The 21333-nt window shown below is 36.4% G+C and overlaps 1 protein-coding gene across 7 annotated transcripts in view; it reads right to left on the bottom strand.

Moving 5' to 3' along the window:
• FAM126B (family with sequence similarity 126 member B) overlaps positions 1–21333 on the bottom strand; it is an 80543-nt gene that overhangs the window by 52466 nt on the left and 6744 nt on the right. The gene's annotated exons all lie outside the window — the stretch shown is intronic.

Genomic DNA, 21333 nt, shown 5'->3' with positions numbered 1-21333 from the left:
TGGGCTGAATGGGACCTTGGGATCATCAAGGATTGGTGATTCAAGTTTAAGGGGTGGTGCCTAGTAAGCCAAAAGGAAATCCTGATAAACAACACAGAGCAGGGGTGCTCTGGATCACTGCTAGATGGGGACGACCCCTTTGGACTTGAAGATCCAAGTCAAGAGGTTGGCTCTCTGCATTACAGGATCACAAACCATGAGATTAGAACTGTTTTCCCCAGAAGGGAAAGGGGAAAGAGCAGTCCAAACCAAATCTTCAGAGCAAAAATTTAAAATGCCACCAAAGAATGCACTTGATGAGATGACTGCTGTTTTGTGTGAGTAAAGAATGGACCTCTTCCATGTAATTTTTGTCTGTATCTGTGTCATGTGTATTCTGTAAACCAGATTTTGTTACCTGCAAAAATTTAAAATGCTGCCAGCAAGAAGAAAATTTTCTATGCTGCAGTTAGAACACTGGGAAAGATTTCTTAACACCCTTGACTCCCACCTTAGAAAGAAAAAAAAAAAACCTGACTTTTTCCTGTGGATCCCAGCTCTGGCCAAACTTGGGGCTACAGAAATAAAGTTAGCTAATTTTTGAAACAATGATTGGGAAGTTTGGCAATTGGTCATTTCAAGATTGCCAAAGTACTTAGCATAAAACAAATGCTATATGTTTTAAATTCTCTATTGAAGTTAATTGCTTGGGTTTTTCGATGTTATCAACATAGAATATCAATGTTGAGATAAATGATTTTTCTGTGTGTGTAAAGTAATTTGGAAGCAAATTCAACTAAATCCTCGCTACAAGGAGTATAATGCATAGAGTAAAGATGGTCTCTTTTTCTTTCTTCCTCCTTTCCTCAGTCCCTAACCACAGCAGGACACATGGATGAAGGGATCAGAGGGAGAGAATTAAAATATACTCACTCAGTTCAGTGAAATTTGTTATTTGTGATATGATAGTAAAAGTAGTTTTATGTAAATTGTAATCTGTTTGCACCGATTGTGTTAACAGAAGATTTAAGTGTTTGGAAATTTTAGAGAAAACAGAAAAGAGCTTGACTGCTTTAAAACCTGGCAGTAAACAGCCTAGGCTGCAAGCTTTTTCTGGTTCACAGAGGAAAGAGAAAAAGATTTGTATGGACTGGCAAAAACAATCAAAAGGTAATGGTTTCTAAAATTGTAGAACTGAGATTTCTCTTGTATCTAAAAAAAAAAAAAAAAAAAAAAAAGCCAAATCTTATCTGGATCAGGTTTGCACTTTAAAAGCCTAGAGACCTGAGAGTATTCAGTTCTGAATTGGGGGGAGGTAAAAGAGAACAAAGAAAGCAGATGTCAATCAAAGAAAGAAAACAGGAAGGAGTCTTTTTTTTTTTTTTTTTTTTTTTGGAATTCCTCTTAAACTGTAAGTTTGTTAGGCTTCTTAAAACTACCTTGTGAGTAAGTTAATTATACAATATTTCAGAGTCTGATTCTTTTTGTACAGCAAAATAACATTTTGGTCATGTATACTTATTGTGTATCTAATTTATATTTTAATGTACTTAACATCTACTGGTCATCCTGCCATCTGGGGGAGAGGGTGGGGGATAAGAGGTGAAGAGATGGAACAAGAGGTTTGGCAATTGTTAATGCTGTAAAGTTACCCATGCATATATCCTGTAAATAAAAGGCTATTAAATAAAAAAAAAAAAGAAAGAAAAAAAAAAAACTACCTTGTGAGTAAGATTGTTATCCCCGAGAAATAACTTGTTTGAGTTACATAGGTCCCAATGAAGGATGAATTTACAGACTACAACTTTATTAAGTAGGAACACTTTCTAATAATTAGCTTTTACACTAGGAAAGTTGAGCTTAAAGGACACCTTAGATAGCAAGATGAATTGTAAATTTGATATGAGGGATTTCTTACTATTGCTAACATGAGACAATCACTATTAACTGATATATGCTAGACTTGTGAGTTTATTTACTTTAAGCAAAAGATCTTAGAAATTTGTATGCAAATATTGAAATATTACTACTGGAAATTTAAATCTATATTTGATTTGATCTTAAGTCATAAAAACAGGTTATTAAAACAAAGTTCTGGTAACTTACTCTAAGAGGTTCACATGTTTGTATCTCTAATTAGATGAAATATTTTGCTTTCTAAAATGTATATTGGATAATTTGTAAAAATTATGAGCAATGCCTTAAAATTTTGTCAGTTCTGTTAGACATATGTGTAAGTTTTATGAAATTTGGTCCAAAGTTAGATATTAGCTATACTGTGAATCTTAAAGTTTAAAAAAAGTGATTTAAAAAACAAAGACCAAGAAAGATTGGCTTGCAAAAACAATTGATAATTTGAATATCACAAGATAAAGTATTTATTTTTAAAATAACTTTTTAAAATTGATATGTATATTAAAATTGGAAATGACTGTAAATTACTGAGATTCTTATACACTTTTGTGATGTTTATTTGGTTATCGCTTATAAAAATTGTGAAATTGTTAATTAAGTAGGGGTTATAATATTGCAACCTAAAATTGCCAAACATTCTTGATGTGACAGGGGTAGGGAGGGAGGGAGAGAGAGGTGTGAGGGCAGAGGATGTTCTACCTGGTACCAAAAGGTGGTTCCAGGACCCGAAAATGGAGGGACAGAATGGACACCAGAGGTGGTAGATATGAGATGGGAGAACATAGAAAGGGATTTTAATAATTAATGAGGGAAAGAAAGAGGAAGTTCTTTAATGAACTTATCATTTGCCAGGAGAAAGGAAACATACCATGAGGTTGAGGTATGTTTTTAATTGGTAGGCTAAATCCTGAAAAGGGCTTAGCACCCTAAAAGAGTTAGCTATAAGGAAGAGAAGTGGGGTTGAGGAGCATAGAGGAGTTAGTAGAGATACTACATTGCATGGAAAGGGGAAAGATACCATGAGATGGAGTGCCTAGGTAGGCTGACTCAAGGGAGGGCAGCAGCCATGGGATAGCCTATAGACAGATTTTGTGAGGAGGATTTGGCCCCAGGGACATGACAGGAGTTTCGGGGGTTAGAGAGGCAGGGGAAAAAGACTTCAGCCCCTTCTTTCTGAATTTGCCAGGTTTGGAAAAAGACTTGGTTCTGGGTGTGGAGTTCTAATCTCTTTACCTTTAGTTTTCTGGAAGTTTTTTGATTGGGATTTTTAGTAGTTAATCTAAAATTTAGGATTGAAAATTGCGTATTATTTGCATGAAGGCAAGGTTCTTTTTGATGCTGTTTCAAAGATTCCACTGCTTAGCAATTCAAGAAACTTTTAGGAGAATTGTTAGAACTCCAAATCCTCTGAAAAGGGTTATTTCTACTAAGGTCTCCATCTGCCTTCAGCAGATTATTTAATATTTATTTAAGTGGATAATGGTCTCCTTATTTAATGAATGATACCAAATATGATCTATAACTTTATTGAAGTACCCAGAGCAGAATTTTATCCTGATATCCCTGCATTTGTTTTGACTGTCTTACAAGCGTATTTAACAGGATATATACAATGGTTTGTAAAATTTTTTTGATCTGTTTTTATAGACCTGAAGTCTCTGATTAGTGAAACTTGCTGAGATGAAATCTCTTGGGATTGTAACTAATATTGTTTTGAGTTTCAAATTTGGATATGATTGCCTGATTATTAAGTCAGTAACCCACCATTTCTGAGAAATGCCTTGTTACTCAGAGGGATGCCTTCCTGAACTGTTACAGATGGATGTCTTATCTGGGCAAGAGCTGGGAGGACTACATTAGCCTCTGCTTAAGGTGGGATCTTCTGATTCAGTTTCCTGATTGTTTGTTTCCCATCGTTATTCCTGAGTCTGGCTATGAGGTAGAATTGTTACTGAATTATTGGTTGGCAGAGCTAAGGACTGTCATGTAGTGCTCTCAGGCTGTGGCCTGAAGGATCAGTTTTGACTGATTATATTATAATCATGTCCCTGCTTTTTCCTCTTGTAGCAAATTTCTGTAATCAGAGCAAGTGGTCAATAGAAAACATGAGCACAATACAAGTATGTAGATGATATCTTGAACTGCAGCCCAGTCCTGGAGACTTCTCTGGCTGCTGCCATAAAAACCCTTAGCTTTCTGGCTTCCAGTGTCTTTATCTGAAGGCTCATTTTCCCTATCAGTCTGTTAAGTATTTGGACCAAGAATTAATTCTCACCTCCCTTTTGGTCACAGCTGAAGAAGGAGACAAGCCACAGCTTTTTAAGACCTGAAAAGGTCTCAAAGAAACTTGGTGTGTTTGGGGTGACCCTCCTGCCTTAGAACAGTGGCTTCCATAGGTCCTTCTAATTGAGGAAGCCTCTAAAGCCATCTTGAGCCCATTATTGGAGATGCTGGCTCCCCTCCAGGTTTGGAGCATTTTTACCCTCATCAAAGCTTTAGAATTGGGGAAAGGAATGAGAGTATCTATGACCACTCCAAATAAGCCTTTCATGTTTTGCATGTTTTCATATATGGCAAGAAAGGGGATTTTTGCATTAAGTATGCAGGGGAACAAAATTATTGCAAGCTATCCATGGATCCAGAGCAGTTTCTGTTACGTTTTGTAAAGGACAACAGAAGAGAGGACTTCGGGCCAAGGGAAACAGGCTTGCAGATTCAGCTGCTCATACAGCTGCCTGTTTGCCCCTAAGCATGGCATTTTAATTCCTCAACTCCTGACTCCTACATTCCTTCATATAGCTCCCAGGCAAGTAAATTCTGAAAGAATTTTTTGCTTTTTCGTTTTGTTTTGTTTTTTGCTGAGGTGATTAGGGTTAAGTCACTTGCCCAGGATCACACAGGTAGCAAGTGTTAAGCATGTGAGACCAGATTTGAATTCAGGTCCTCCTGATTTCAGGGCTGGTGCTCTATTCACTGTGCCACCTAGCTGCCCCCTGAAAGGATTGTTTAAAATGGCCTATCTGTATAGAAGGTCACAGTCAGTGGGAAAACTCTGGGTAAGGTATAAGACCCTTTAGCCTAGAGGGAACCTGCTAACAATGTCTGATCCAGCTCCCCATCTCCCCTAAGGGCTCTCGGCCTTCCTGAGAAGATGGGGACAATGACAACCTGGGTTGAGATTGAAGCAGTGATACAAGGTAGAAAAGTGATACCAGGTGGCAAACTACATACAATAGCAAGTTGTTTATGTGGTTCCGCGTGCACAGTGTTGTTTTTGTTACATTATAAAAAGAGGAAAGTCCGTGAAATAAATTGACTCCATTTTTCCACCATCTTCAGGAGTACCGCCTCATCACTTCTCCACTAGGAAGATATATTTCAATCACCCAGACATGGGGATTCTAGAAAGCAGGACACAACATATCTGGAGGAAGGGTACATACATAGAGGAGGATTGGCAGATAGATTTTGCACACATACCCTGGAAGGGGTTTTAAACTACTTTTGGTTTTTGTTGACACCTGTACTAACTGGGTAAAAGCCTTCCTCTGTAAGACTGAAAAGGCTCTAGAGTTTTTGCTAAAGAAGATCATACTCACTTAAGGCCACACTGTTCCACCTAATGCCTTGACTCCTTCAAGAAAACAAAACTAGGAATTTGGGGAATATGTTCTTTGTTATTTATTCTAGGAAAAGGTATCTGGATTGGAGACATTCATGATAGCCTCATCTCCTCCCACCCCCCAGTCTTCCTCTGGATGGGGTTCCTGGAGTCCCCTAGTAACCTCCATACTAACTCCACTTTTTTTTTTTTTTTTTGGTGAGAGTTGTTTCTTCCAGACTTCAGGCCATGAAATTCCAACTACTTGGTCAAACTGAAATTACCCAATACCTGATTCTGACATTTTTGGCCCCCAAATGCTGCTGATGCTACAAGTCATTTGTCTCCTCTCCTCAGTCTGGACCCATTAGACAGGGCCAGCTTATGCCCCTTATCAACCTGAAACAGCTCCATAAGATGAGACCTTCATCCCTTGTCCCAGTGAATTTGGGTCTGGACTGCTTGAGGTGGGAATGATGCCTCTGGGTCTGGACAGTGCTGTAGTTCCATGGATAACACTGGCTGCCAGATGCCATTCTGTTGGTCTGTGACGACAAGATTTCCAAGACAGAGAGTGGAAGTTGATGGAAGTGATGTGGGAAAGATTCCTTTCTAGATTCCTACCCCCTCCTAGTTAATAATGTAAATTACCCTTTGACTCACAAATCCTGGTCCCTTTGAATTCCAATAGAAGATCAGGACCTGTCCCAGCCCCACCCGGATCTGAGCCAACTTTGGGGCTACACCCAAAAGCCCCTCCAGCTAAGTCTCCTACTATAAAAGGGCCATGCTGGGAACCCCTCTTTGCAGAGATTACAAACATGCTAGCCATGTGGGGACCCTCTGTCCACTGGACCCTCTGTCCAGTACCCTCCTTATTCCTATCCTCACCTATCTCCTACTTCTAAACTCAATAATAAACCTCTTTTATCAATCTAGTTCTCGGGCTAATAAATGCTTTTATTGGGGACTCGGGCCACTACTAGACCTCATTTACCGCTGTGTCCTTGCACCGAATCCAAGGGGGTTGCAGGGGAACTCTGTTTGACTCCCTGTACCCCAAACCTGCCACTAGACCTTAATTAAACCCTAATTTCATTTAGGTACCCCAAATGTAGATCTCAACCTTTGGTCTAGACCTCAACAGAAGCAGGATCTCTGATTCTTGCTCATTGCTTTAAGCAGCAATATTTTATCACCTGCTTGCTTATAGCACTAGAATATTTCAGATTTCTTAGCTTAAAATGGTTCTTGAAAGCTTCCACTGATGTGCAGGTATTGGTTCTAAATGGCAGAGGGGAGGTTATAGTTAATGCTGAAGAGAGCAACGAGCAGAAGGTTTAGATAACAAGGATGTCCTATTAGAAGGCATGTATCAGGATTGGTGTGAGAAAACTTAAAAGGTATGAAATAAAGAGGAGGGACTGAATGGGACTCAGAAAGTCTATGAGATGGAATGGGTCAGACCTTAGGCCTAAGTTTCAGGAAGTCACATGATCTCTATTCTCAGAGGGTTGTAGGGCAGAAAAGGCCAAACCCTGGGCTTAAATTTCAGGAAATCATGTGACTTCCTGGAAAGTCATGTAACTTCCTCTCTACTTTTAGGAAGTAGACCTCATTGCTGACCATTGGTCAATAATCAGCATTCCTTCCTTTTCAATTCATCCAATGAACCCAAGTCATTTGGCTAAATAATTCACTCCCTGTTTTCCGCTACGTGCCACATATCATGCTGGGCTGCCCAATTGGTCTCCACATTCATGCTTGGACTTCTTGCAAGGACTGAAAAAATGCTTTCTGTTTGTATCTGAAGTGTTCATTTTGGGTAAGGGGATCCAGCACTTTGTCCACACAAAAGGAAAGCATTCTAGGGATGGGGGATTTGGTCTTTGAAGAGAAGATGATTTTTCAAAAGGCATTACAGGTCAAACAGAAGGATAAAACAACAAAAAAGTTTCAGACATGTTATACTGAGTTATCACTGGGTGCAGTTGGCAGAAAGGCTGAAGCCTTGATAGAATTACCTACTTGGGGTAGGCGCTGATGGAGATCACTTTTAGCTTCATGGTCTCACCCTCAGTGGAGGCCCCCTCTTCTGTAGGTGGCCCCACTCTGCTCGCTCTGATAAAAAATCAGAGCTATATCGCTATATCAAACCCTTTAGGTTAAATTGCCCTTATAAATGTGTTCATGGCTCTTGCCACCTTTGTTCCCTCTTTGGGTTATAGCCTACCATAGAACTTTGCTTTGAGGTTTTTCTCCTCTCAACTCCTCAACGTGTCTTATGACGTCTTTCGCCTTCTGACAGCCAACTCTGAGGGTACCAAATCTCTTTTAGGATTTAACCTGCCAGCCAAGGGCACACCCTAGGGTGCTCCCTTTCTACTTGGTAATTGTGAGTTCCACTGAGGAATTTGTCTTTTATTTTTTGTTCCACTCTATTTCATATTTACCATTCCCAGTGTCTCTTGTATCTCTTCATTTTGTCTGTAACCTCTTATCCAAAATAAACGTACCTTTTGCCATAGAGAATGGCCATTGTGAATTCTTCACATCAAACCCCAACATTTGATGCCTTCAATCACATCATGTTATATAAAGCATGACCAAAGGCATGAATATTAAATGCTAAGAGCAACAACTCACAGTTTGGCTGCAATATAGAACAGGTAAAGGAGAACAGCATAAAGTAATGTTGGAGTCAAGAGTATAAATGTTCTTGAATGCTTAACAATGTAGTCTACAAAATGACTAGAATCAGTGCATCCAATTTTCCTTTCACACTTTTCTTAACCTTCTGCAATGATTTCCAATCTCATCATTCAAATGAAACTTGCTCTTTATAAAGTTACCAAAGATTTTCTAATTTCAAATTGAACAGCCTCTTTTCAATTCTCATTCATCTTGACCTCGCTGCTATATTTGACACTTTGGATCACTCTTTTCTAATGCACACTTTCTCAACCACTTCTTCTCAGTCACTGCTGATTCATCATGTATGTGACGGTTATGTGTATATCATAAGGTTCTGGCCTCAAATCTCTTTAAACTATCTCACTTAGTGATCTCAATTACAATGAATTCAATTCAGATCTGTATATTCAATCAGTCATATTCTGCTTTTAGGACTCCAATTCTGCACATTACCAAATGTCTGTTGAACATTTCAAACTGAATATCCTATAGGCACTCACACTCAACATATCCAAAGCAAAACCCATTTTGTCCCCTGCCTTGCCCTCAAAATCTATATTTCAAAATCCCTTATTACAGTAAAAGGCATGCACCATCATCTTTCCAATTACCTTGGTTATTAACTTCTCACTTTGGCTCAAACTATTTATCAAATCAGATGTCTAATCTTTCCTAGTTTCACACATCATCTCTTATCAGGATTTCTACAGTAGCATTTGACATTTAAAGCTTCTTTTGACCTTTTTAGTATTTTTACACTTTCCCCCCTTTGAATTGTACAACTTGACTATCCATAAGGTCTATTCACTGTTACATACATGTCCCATTAACTGTGCCTTTGCACTAGCTATTCTCTATGTCTAGAATCTTTCCTCATTTGGAATTTTTTTCCCAATTTTTTGGAATTCCTGGTTTCAGATCAATCACTATATTCTTAATAGGCCCTTTCTTGGTTCCTATAGCCACCAGTACAATTTCTATATCAAGACCAGCTTGTTTCATGGTTTCATTTTATTCTCCCTCTCTCTCCCCTTCCTTTCCTTTCTCCCCTCTCCCCTTCTCTTTTTTTCTACCTCCACCCCCCAACCTGTGATTGGAGTCTGGACTACAGGAAGAAAAGAACAGGGAAGTTTAAGCTAATTGTAACAATCCTAGAGTACTAGTTCTGAGAAAACTCCCTTCCCACAACAATTTTCTCTATACAGAAGAAAGTATTAAGGATGAGGAAAACGAAGTTATTGAAGGAAAACATAAAAAAGCAGAAATAGTAAATTTACTTTTTGTAGACAATGCAATAAAAATAGTAAATGTTAACAAGACTATAAACAAAATTCACAAACCCAAATAATCAACTAACAGTGAAATCTAAACAATAAATGAGCTTACAAATAAATCATAAAAATAATTATGTGAAAGAAAATAATGAAGAAATATGACAATTTCTGGTTTGTAACTTAAGCAACCTTAAGAAAAACCATGTCCATAATAAACAAAACAGAAAAAGATTAATAGATTGAATTACCCAACCCACCTCTGGTTGAGTTCATTAACATATCAACATGACTTCAAAGTTATTAGCATCACTGACAGGTCATTAGCATAATCGTTTTGTTGGTTCTTTGCTGGTCTTATTCTGCTCTTACTATACATGTCAGGAGCATATCTACAGTTACACACAGGCCAATTAGTAGCATCTACCAGTCAGTACTTCAGTGTGTAGCTGACTTCCCCTAATTTAGCACGGTCTCAGGAAAGGGCCCAAATTAATTTATGATATGATTGCCAGTGGCTCCTATATGCCCCTAATTTATGAAACAGTTTATGAATAGTTGCTATGCTTACTTAATTTATGGGATGGTATGTGACTTTTATGCTTCCTTTTGCCATTTTATTTCTTACTACTACCTTATTTTAGCTCTTTATAAACTTACTATATTAATTAGGGCAGGGGTTGGGGGAGAGTAAGGAAGACCAGAACCAGATATAATTTCAAAACAAACTTCAGTTTCTAATAACATCAATTGCTCTGATCTTGATATTATTTTCTCTCCTTTTCATCTGGGTTCTCTTCCTGTCTGGCCACTCCTCCTTAGTTTTTATTTTTGTTTTTGCTAGATTTTCATGCAAGTTAGGCCTCCTAATCATGGTATCCCCCAAGGCTCTGTTCCAGGCCCTCTTTTCTCTACAGGCCTTCTTTTCACCCTGTGATCCATAAGTTTAAAGTCTTCCATTTTTAACTCTATCCTGAGGATTCTCAGATCTATTAATCCAGTATTAACTTTTATACTAACCCCTAGATACATATCTCCTTACTAAATATTTTGAACTGGATGTCTATTTCATGTCTAAAACTGCCAACATGTCTAAACCGAACTTATAAATTTTTTGGGATCTTTCAGAACTGATTTGGGAGAAAAACTAGTGACAGAACTGCTAATAGCTCTTCCAACATTGGTCTGACAGGTAAAAGGTGAAAACATGAAGTTGTCTCGATTTGCATTTCTCTAATTATTAGTAATGGGAAGCATTTTTTCATATGGCTACTGATTGGTTTCTTTGAAAACTGACTTTTTATATCCTCTGACCATCTATCTATTGAGGAATGTTCCTTTTAGATCTCTTTAACTAAGAAATATGCCATAAAGATATTTTCCTAGTTACTTCTTTTTCCTCTAAATGCCTCAGCAGTTTTACATTCACTGTTCAAGTTCTGCCCTCTAAAGCAGGTAAAGTAAATCTAAAAAGAGATTTTGTTCCTTCCTATGTCTCCATTTCCAGTTCCTTCAACTAACTTAAATGGTATGGTATCCATTTCCCTTCACCTTCCTGGTCATTCTCAAAATATGATATTGAGAACTTAATAAAACTGAACTAACGAGAGCTGAATATGACAGACTCATTCTCTTCCTGTTCTGGATTCATTCTTCTCTTAATGAAATCTAAGTCAGAATTACCAATTCTGGATGAATGTGGTAGGGGGGTTGATAGTAAGAAATAGGACCAGTGGAATGTGAAGAAACTCTAAGGAAAGTTAGATAAAGTGGGTCATCTAGTCATTTAATTTTTGTTCTTACCTATTCATCACTAAGAAGAAAAAGTGAAAGCTACAGGGTAAAAGTACAAGAATTGAGGGAGTTAAGTCTTACAGGACAGGAAAGATCTTTAGAGTTCTGGTAGTCCAGAATGGGCAGATAAAAAGATGGCCAATGTAGAACATGAAGCAAGGTTGGAATGGATTTAATTATTATATTATAAATATGAAGAGAGCTATAGTTAAATATATAGTGCTATACCTCTGGCTTTCTCATTACCAGACAATGTTAGTATTAACCATACCATTTGTCTTTCTTGTCTTCAAGAGAATAATTTAAATCATGTTGAAAATGATCATGATAAAAATATGAGATAGAAATAGGAATGTTTTTGTACAGAACTTTGGAAATCCTATAGTAGATCTAAAGTAACTATCAGAAATTTTTTTTTAACAAAGTTTAAGGCTTCTTGAGTTGGAAGAACTTCCTGATGGATATGTTACCAGGATAATGTTACATTTAGATATATACATATGTATATGTGTGTGAAAGATAAAGATTTATTGACTAGATATAGTCAAACTACATTGCTGACCCATAATGAGCTTGAAATTAACTACAACTCTCAGTTCTTTTTCACATGAACATGTTCACATGAACTTTTTCAAATGATCATGACTTTCCATCTCTATCAGCCTTCATTGTCTATCCTTTTAACATCTGAACATCTTTAAACATTCCTTGATATATGAACAATTTTCAGATGATGAAATTAAAATCACTTATAGCCATATGAAAACAATGCTCTAAACCATTATTGATCAGAGGAAATGTAAATTAAGACATCTCTGAGGTACCACTACATACCTCTCAGTTTGGATAGGATGATAGAATAAGATAACAATGAATGCTAGAGCACGTGTGGGAAAACTGGGACACTACTACATTGTTAGTGGAGTTGTGAACTGATCCAACCATTGTGGAAAGCAATTTGGAACTATGGCCAAAGGGTTATAAAATTGTGCATACCCTTTGATTCATCAGTCTCACTACTGGGTCTGTATCTCAAAAAGGAGAAAGAACTCATATGTGCAAAAACATTTTATAATGGCAAGAAACTGGAAATTAGGTGGATATCCATCATTTGGGGAATGGCTGTAAGTTATGCTATATGAATGTAATGAAATGTTATTGTTCTTTAAGAAATGATGAGCAGTTTAATTTCATAAAATCCTGGAAAGACTTACATAAGTTGATGCTGAATGAAATAAGCAGAACCAAGAGAACACTGTAAATAGTATCAGCAAGATTATATGATGATCAACTGTGTTGGACTTGGCTCTTCTCAGCAATGAAGTGTTCAAACCAATTCTAATAAGACTTAGGCTGGAAAATGCCATCTACATGCAAAGAGAACTATGGAGTCTGACTGAAGATTGAAACAGACCTTTTTGTTTTGGTTTGGTTTTTTCCTTTCTCATCATTTTTTCCCCCTTTTGGTCTGCTTTTTCTTGCACAACATGACAAATATGGCGATATGTTTAAAAGGATTGCACATATTTAACCTTTATCAGATTGCTTGCTGTCTTGGGGAAGGGAGAGACAAAAGATGGAGGAGAAAAATTTGGAATTCAAAATCTTACAAAAGTGCATATTGAAAACTATCTTTACATATATTTGAAAAAACTAAAGTACTACTGAAAATCTTTTTAAAATTAGTACATAATATATATATATGTTTAGTTTGGAGAGAAAAATATATTTCCTTTCACCCTACCTGAGTCCTAGCACACTGAGGTCTTCCTAGTACCTTGTATCCAAACAGGAAAAACTGTCCTCTGTACTACTCCCCAGCCTCCTATTCTTTATGGGGATGCTTGGTGTTACTGCACTTCTCTCAACAACAAATGACTGTTCCTCTGCAACTGTTTTCCTTACTCCCATCATAGAAAGAATTCTTACTTCTGGGAACGAATCTTTTTAGTGTAGTTTGAATCAGAAACAAGGAGATGATACCCACAGGACTTTAGAATGGTTAGTAAGACAGAATATGCAGATACAGGGAAAGAAAGAAGTTACAAATTTTTAGAAAAATGACTTTAAAATATCCTTCAGATTGGAAAGACCAATCATATCATGTCTATGAAGATGAAACACTTCATGCTTTGAAATGATCTTCATTTTCTGTTTTTGCCATTAAGAAAAGAGTCAAAGCTTTTTTTGAGAGGAAATCCTTTAAAAAAAATAAGACTGTGCAATGAATACAAATTAATTTCTCTCAAATGAAGTTTATTCTCCAGAGAGAGAACCAAAATACTGAAATACAAAACTGCCTGCAGGAATGAATACAAAGAGGCTTGGAGAGACTTACATGAACTGATGCTAAGTGAAATGAGCAGAACCAGGAGATCATTATACACTTCAACAACAATACTACATGAATATCTTCAACAATGAGAGAATCCAAATCAGTTCCAATTGATCAGTAATGAACAGAACCAGCTATACCCAGCGAAAGAACACTGGGAAATGAGTGAGGACCACAATATAGCATTTACACTCTTGCTGTTACTATTTGCTTGCATTTTTGTTTTTCTTCCCAGGTTAATTTGTACCTTCTTTCTAAATCTAATTTTTCTTGTGTAGCAAGACAACTGTATAAATATGTATACATATATTGTATTGAATATTATTTAACATGTATGGGACTACCTGCCATCTAGAGGAGGGGGTGGGGGAAGAAGGGGAAAAGTTGGAACAGAAGTTTTTGCAAGGGTCAACATTTAAAAATTACCTATGCATATGTTTTGTCAATAAAAAGTTATAATAATAATAATAAAAAAAAAATCAACTGTAATTAAAAAAAAAAACTGCCTGCAGAAGCTTTTGACAAGTTGCTGCCACAAAACCCCAAAGTTCCAGATCGGAGAATATTTGTGTTAGACCAGATCTTGGAGTTCACAAGATATTAGGCTGGAAGGGACCTTAAATCATTTATTATTCTCTTCTTTTACAGGAAACAGTATCAGAAAGGGCAAGGAGTTTTCCTAAGATTACATATCCAGTAGTACAAAGTCTTCTGACTCTAAATCAATACTATTTCTTTTTTTCTTTCTTTTAAATCAATACTCTTTCTACAATGTTGTACTGTTCGCCTAGGCTAACAAAAACAGTCTTTTCTACCAAACCTGCAAGAAGTAATCATCCAATTTCAGAAAGGCCTGGAGCGACTTGCATGAACTGATGCTGAGTGAAATGAGCAGGACCAGGAGATCATTATATACCTAAACAACAATACTATATGATGATCAATTCTGATGGACGTGACCCTCTTCAACAATGAGATGAGCCAAATCAGTTCTAATAGAGCAGTAATGAATTGAACAGCTACACCTAGCGAAAGAATTCTGGGAGATGACTATGAACCACTACATAGAATTCCCAATCCCTCTATTTTTATCCGCCTTCACTTTTTATTTCCTTTATAGGTTAATTGTACACTGTTTCAAAGTCCAATTCTTTTTGTACAGCAAAATAACTATATGGACATGTATACATATATTGTATTTAACTTATACTTTAACATATTTAGCATGTATCGGTCAACCTGCCATCTGGGGGAGGGGGTGGGAGAAAGGAGGGGAAAAATTGGAACAAAAGGTTTTGCAATTGTCAATGCTGAAAAATTACACATGCATATATCTTGTAAATAAAAAGCTCTATGAAGAAGGAGAAAGGAGGAAGGAGGAAGGAAGGAGAAGGAGAAGGAGAAGTAGTAGTAGTAAGCATCCACTCAGTCTAAAGATTTCCACTGAGGGAGAAGTTGCCAATTTACATATCAGCCCAGTCCCCCACTGAATACTAGGAAATTTTTCCTTATTTCAAGTCAAAATCTGTCACTTCCATTCACTGTTTTGAATTCAGCCTTTTAGTGCCAAATAAAACAAAGCTAAATCCCTTAAAAATGCACTTTATTGATGCCTTTTATTTTTATATCCCCTCCCCACACAATAAACACTTTTAAGACGAAGAAAAACAATTTTTAAAAGAAAAATATTCTACATAATGACAATTTCTGACAGTAGATTTAAAAAAATTCTGTCCTAGTAATCATATAACTTATGAGGAAAAAGATGTTGCATTATCTAGAAAAACTTCAACACTCAGATTTTGCTTCAGTTTCCATTTAGCTTGTTGTAGCTTTCATCTTTTTTCCAGGTGACATTCCTTCAGATACTTAAACACAACTAACTTTCTTTTGCCCCTTAAGTTCTCTCTTCTCCAAGCTGGACATTCCCAATTCTTTTACCCAATGACTTTTAATTCCCTCACCATTCTGGTCATCTTCCTCTGCACATGTTCCAGCTTGTCAATGGTCCAATAATCAATATAGTGTTGAGAGAACAGAACGGAATATTCCACATGTAGTCTGACTAAAGATAACAATAAAAATGGACATTCATGCAATATTTTCTCTCACTAAATTTGTAAGCTCACTGAGGACAAATACTGTCCTTTTTTCTTATTTCTATCTCTAGCACTTAAGCAGAATGCCTTTCACACAGTATACAATTAATATTTACTGAATTGAGAAAGCTTGGTTTAAGATCCAGAAATCCACAGAACTGTTCTGTGGATAAATAAAACTGAAAGAAAAACAAGGATCACCATTCTTGCCTTTACAAGATTTCTCAAATTTATCCCTTTTTCTTTATTCACCTTGGCTTAAGGCTCCTACTTCTCCCATCAAAAATTTCTTAAATAGGCTCATTCAAATCTAGCCTCCTCCACATAATTGCCAAAATAATCTTCCTAAAAGCACATTACAGGCCGAGTGTCACTATTCCCAGCTCAACATTCAGTGTCTTCTTACTGCTTTGTCTGTAGGGTAAATGCAGAATCAATTTGGAATTTAAAGTCTCTTATATATGATATCAAGCCTCCCTCCCAAACTTATAGTACATCACAGTCCTTCATATAATCTAATTTCAGACAAACTGGCCTTCCTACTTGCTCTTCCTTGAATTTGGAGCTCCATCTCCTGCCTCAATGCTTTTGCACAGACTGGCCAGTAATGTACTGGCCTACTGTGCATTAAGAATGCACACCCTCTATATTTCTATCTCTAAGAGACAAATTCCTTCAAGTTTGAGGTTGTATATCACAAGTTCTTCCAGATCCTATTAATTGTTATTGCTTTCTTCATCTTTACATTCTCTCTCCCCCCAAAGGAGGAGGAATGGCATTTTTATATTTTTAAAAATTACACAAAAGAAAACTGCTAAATTTCTGAGAACTCTAGGGCAATGTAGAAAATGCCACCTTTTGAAAAAAAAAAAAAAAAAAAAAAATCGAAATTCCCAGGAATATGTAACCAAAATCTAGAACTTCCAAGCCAAAGAAAGTATACTTCAAAGTATACTTCAAGCAGACAAAAAGAAAACCTAAAGGGAGTCATCTTCCTAACCAGATCTCATTTCTTTCTTCGTCATACCTGAAGGGGGAGGGAAACTGTTCCCTTTAAAATTAAATTGTGTCTCAGAAAGGCCTGGAGAGACTTACACGAACTGATGCTGAGTGAAATGAGCAGGACCAGGAGATCATTATATACTTCAACAACAATACTAGATGATGACCAGTTCTGATGGATCAGGCCATCCTCGCAAATCTAGATCAACTAAATCATTTCTAATGGAGCAGTAATGAACTGAGCTAGCTATGCCCAGAAAATAACTCTGGGAGATGACTAAAACCATTACATTAAATTCTAATCCCTATATTTATGCACACATGCATTTTTGATTTCCTTCACAAGCTAATTGTACAATATTTCAGAGTCTGATTCTTTTTGTACAGCAAAATAATGTTTTGGTCATGTATACTTATTGTGTATCTAAGTTATATTTTAATATATTTAATATCTACTGGTCATCCTGCCATCTAGGGGAGGGGGTGGGGGGGGGGTAAGAGGTGAAAAATTGGAACAAGAGGTTTGGCAATTGTTAATGCTGTAAAGTTACCCATGTATAAATCCTGTAAATAAAAGGCTATTAAATAAAAAAAAAAAATTATATATTACATATAAACATATGCCAAAAAAAAAAAAAAAAATTAAATTGTGTCCCTTTTTTGATCTGAGAGATCAGAATCTCCCAGGTTCCAAAGTATCTAGAGAGGTCCCATCTTCCCAGGATGTGAGAAGCTCTATTCAAGGGCAAATCAACTCCCATTGATCTTTTTGAAATTCTAAATTCTCATTTGATTAAAAAATCCTGGTGTGATCAGCTCAGGCTGTCCCAGCCTCTCCAAGCTACCCATATAACAGGTTTCCTTAAACTCACTGCTTGCAGAAGGCCCAAAGTAGCTTGCTCAGCTGCTAAGACCCTGCCCACTGGAAGGCATTCTCTTATTAGTGTCATACTCCATTTACCTTGCAGAAGGTCTAAAGCAGCCTGCTAGGATCCTGCCGGCTGAGAAGGCATTCTCTTCTCAGTGTTAAGACTCCATTTCCCTAATAGGACCTTGCCACTAAAAAAGTCAGACTCTTAGCAGAACTGGCTTCCTGTCCAACAATAAACTTTCATTTTTGCCAATTAAAAATTCGGAGTTTCATGAATTCTTTCATGAAGAACCTGTGCCGACCAAAAGGGGACTCTGACTGCCACTAACCTCATCATTTTGGTTCCCATAACAGGAGTCAAGGGGATCTGAATTTCATCATACCCACCATTCTCTATATCCTCTAGCTACACAATTCTTCCTATTCCACAAATTCAGCTCTAGAAGCAAATATCCATAGTATTTTCTCAAGAAAATATCTCTTATTGATAACATTGTTCCTATGACATTAACAATCTAGAAGCAAATATCCATAGTATTTTCTCAAGAAAATATCTCTTATTGATAACATTGTTCCTATGACACTAACAATCTATTTGAGTTATTTTAAGGAAAAAAATAAATGTTGGATGGAATGTGCCTTTTCAATGCCCAAAATTACGTTTCCTATCCACTTCTTATCTGGTTCTAGCTCCAAGAAGCCTCAGCAAGATCTAAAGCAAAACAAAGCCTTTATGACCAACAAGTTTGTTTTTGTTTTTTAACCTCAAAACAACTTGTATAAAATGCAAGAAAAAAAAAAAGTTAGCAATCCATTAGTCACAAATCACCAACATTTAATCTTGCAGTACTAAAATCATTTAAAGCCCTATTATTTTGTCTAAATTCAAAAGAATACAGATTTTCCTTATATTCACATTCAAAGAAAAATCCATTTATGTTTAACCTGATTTGACTTAACCTGACTAGATTTCAACATAGTGTGATTTTGTTAATAAGTCACTGAGTCATTTCAGAAAAGGAAGGCTAATCAATGACAAACAGCCAGCTATCTTAAAAAGCAAAGGAAAGATTTCCAGCTAAGATGGCTGCTTGAATTAGGCAGGTTGCTCCACTTCCCTTATGCTTTCTTCAGAGGCAAAGAAGCCCATACCCTCCAAGGACACCAAAGATAAACCAGAGATTATAACTAGGGGATCCTCTAAAAAGAGCCAGCAAAAGCAAGGAGTCAACAAGAAAATCCTAGGGTGGCTATAAAAAGGAAAGTGACAGGGGCATACTAGAAATCCCAAAGAGTAGCAGTAATCTACTGCTATGGCAAACAATTATGGTGGTAGTTTGAGCATACCCCTTTACCTTCAGGGCCTTTAGCAATTGGTCCTAAGACACAATGGAAGGCTTATTTTAATATCCAGTACTCAGAACCTCAAATATCCAGGGATTTTAACCCTGGGAAGAAGTCAGCACAGGAATCCAACTATGACTGAATAGACTGACCCCAAAAAGGGTTAGAGCTTGGCTCTTTTACAAAGCCCCATTTCATGGGCATTTTTGGGATGCCCATCAATTGGTAAATGGCTAAACAAATTGTGTGTACAATAACAATGGAATATTATGTATGAAATAATGAAAAACAAAATAAGCAGAACCAACAATATAAATGCTAACAGTAATAATTTTAAGAAAAATTATGAATGACGGTCATCTTAAATATTATGCAAAGAACCTATGAAAGAAGATATTATGTACCTCTAGAGAAAGAACTGACAAGTATTAATATAAATAAATAGAAACATATTATGATATACATGCATCTATCTATATAAAATTCCTGTGTATTTCTTGGTAGCTATCTGTAAGGCAGAATGGAGAGGGAAGGGAAAAAATATAAAAAGTCCACAGTAGAGGATAAAAGAAAATTTAGAAGGAAGCACAGAATACAGAGTAGCTTTAAAAATAATGTGTAGCACTGAACTGAAAAAAATTTAAATAAAGGAAAAATAACTTTTTTTTGGAAAGACTCAAGAATTTTAATTAAAGTATGTCTCTAGGGGATCCTACCTCCTAAAATAGAAGTGTTTGATACAAGATAAAGAGATATGTATATTTTGAAATAGTGTAAATGGATTCATTTTATATATTAGTAAGTATTTATTTGTTATATAGGATTTATATATCCCTTTCTATCTCGGTTAATGGAGGTGTATCTAGATATGGGGACAGGAACTAATAGTGATACCCTACCCAAAAGGGACCACCAAATATGTTTTTTAAGTGCATAGAAGAAAATTAAGAAGGAATCACAGCCAAGCAGAATAGTCTTGAAAAGGAACATTTTAGAATTTATCATGAACTTGTTAAAAATAAAGTAAAATGAAATGGAGATTCATAGCCTTCCACAAAATAACGTTTTAATTTTCTGTTTTATTTTCCATTGTGCTCTTGAGTGTTTTTATACCAAAATAAAAAATAATCTGGCACAACCAAAGCACCTATACATAGCAGCTACTCATACAAAATTCCCTCACTTGTTTTTCTCATCTTAATGTCCCCATACACCCATTTCAGCCATTGGTTCTGTGCCCTAGTGTAGTGGCCGATAAAGTAAGCATTATCCCCATTTTCACTTCTCTATGACAGTATCATAAGATGATCATTCCAGATGGTTTGCAACTCCATTGTTTACTCCCATTCCTAAAACTATCCTCTTCCTAACTTCCTTATTTCTGTTGAAGGCATCATTATCCTTCCAATCTTCTATATTCCCCTCTCTCCCTATTGTTGTAGGGTCTTCAATTCAACCAAAAAAATGTTCCTCCTTCAATATAATCAAAGATCTCTTAACTGCTAAAACTGAAGGCTCTCCTTTGATCCTTATCTTTTTTTCCCCACTATCTTTCTTGCACCTAGATACATAACTCGTATTCCTGGATTGTCAGACATTTCTTTCTCACTTCTCCCACTAATCTGGCTACTCTCAATTTCCTTTACTGGTTCTTTATTTACATTACATGTCTTTACTATAACACAAATCTCTAACATTTTTTATATGTGTATACCTCCTTGTTGCGTTATCAGTTATGATGGATTTAATTATTATCATCTCTAGGCAGGTGACTCTCAAATCTATATATTTAGCTGTAAGCTGTAATCTTCTAAACTCCAGGAGTACATCACCCTTTTGGATATTTCCTAAAGGCATCTTAAACTATTATATCCAAAACAAAATTCAATCTCTTTCCTTTCAAACCCACCCCCTTCCAAAATTTACTCTTTCAGAAGAGTACCACCATTTTTCTAGCTATCCAAGTGTGCAATCCTGGCATAATCCTTGACTCTTCACTTTCCCCTCAATTTATATATCTAAGCCACTTGCCAAATAGTGTTTCTATTTTAATGATATCTCCTCATTCACCTTTTCTCATAATATCACTTTTCATATGGACTATTATTGCAGTAACTTCCTAATTGGTCTCTGGATCAAGTTTTCTCTTCTCAGATTCATCCTCTCAACAGTCATCAAATTTTTTTTTTCAAAAAATGAAATTCTGTTATTCCTCCTACTCAGTAAATTGCAGTAACTACTTACTGGTGCTGGGATTAAATGTTATTTCACCTTTATCTCATCCTTTTGTATTTTATTTTGTACTTACATAAATTTTAGAGCTTAAGTATATATGAAGTCCATGTTTACAATTTACAAGTAAGTAAATATGCTACTGCAATTGTCTCTACTTCCCTAGATTCTTTAAAAGAGACTATTATCTTAAGCCC

This window comes from Sarcophilus harrisii, chromosome 3 (genome assembly GCF_902635505.1).
Source record: "Sarcophilus harrisii chromosome 3, mSarHar1.11, whole genome shotgun sequence".
Taxonomy (NCBI): Eukaryota; Metazoa; Chordata; class Mammalia; order Dasyuromorphia; family Dasyuridae; genus Sarcophilus; species Sarcophilus harrisii.
Note: the sequence above shows the minus strand (reverse complement) of the source record. Positions and strands in the feature narration are given on the sequence as shown.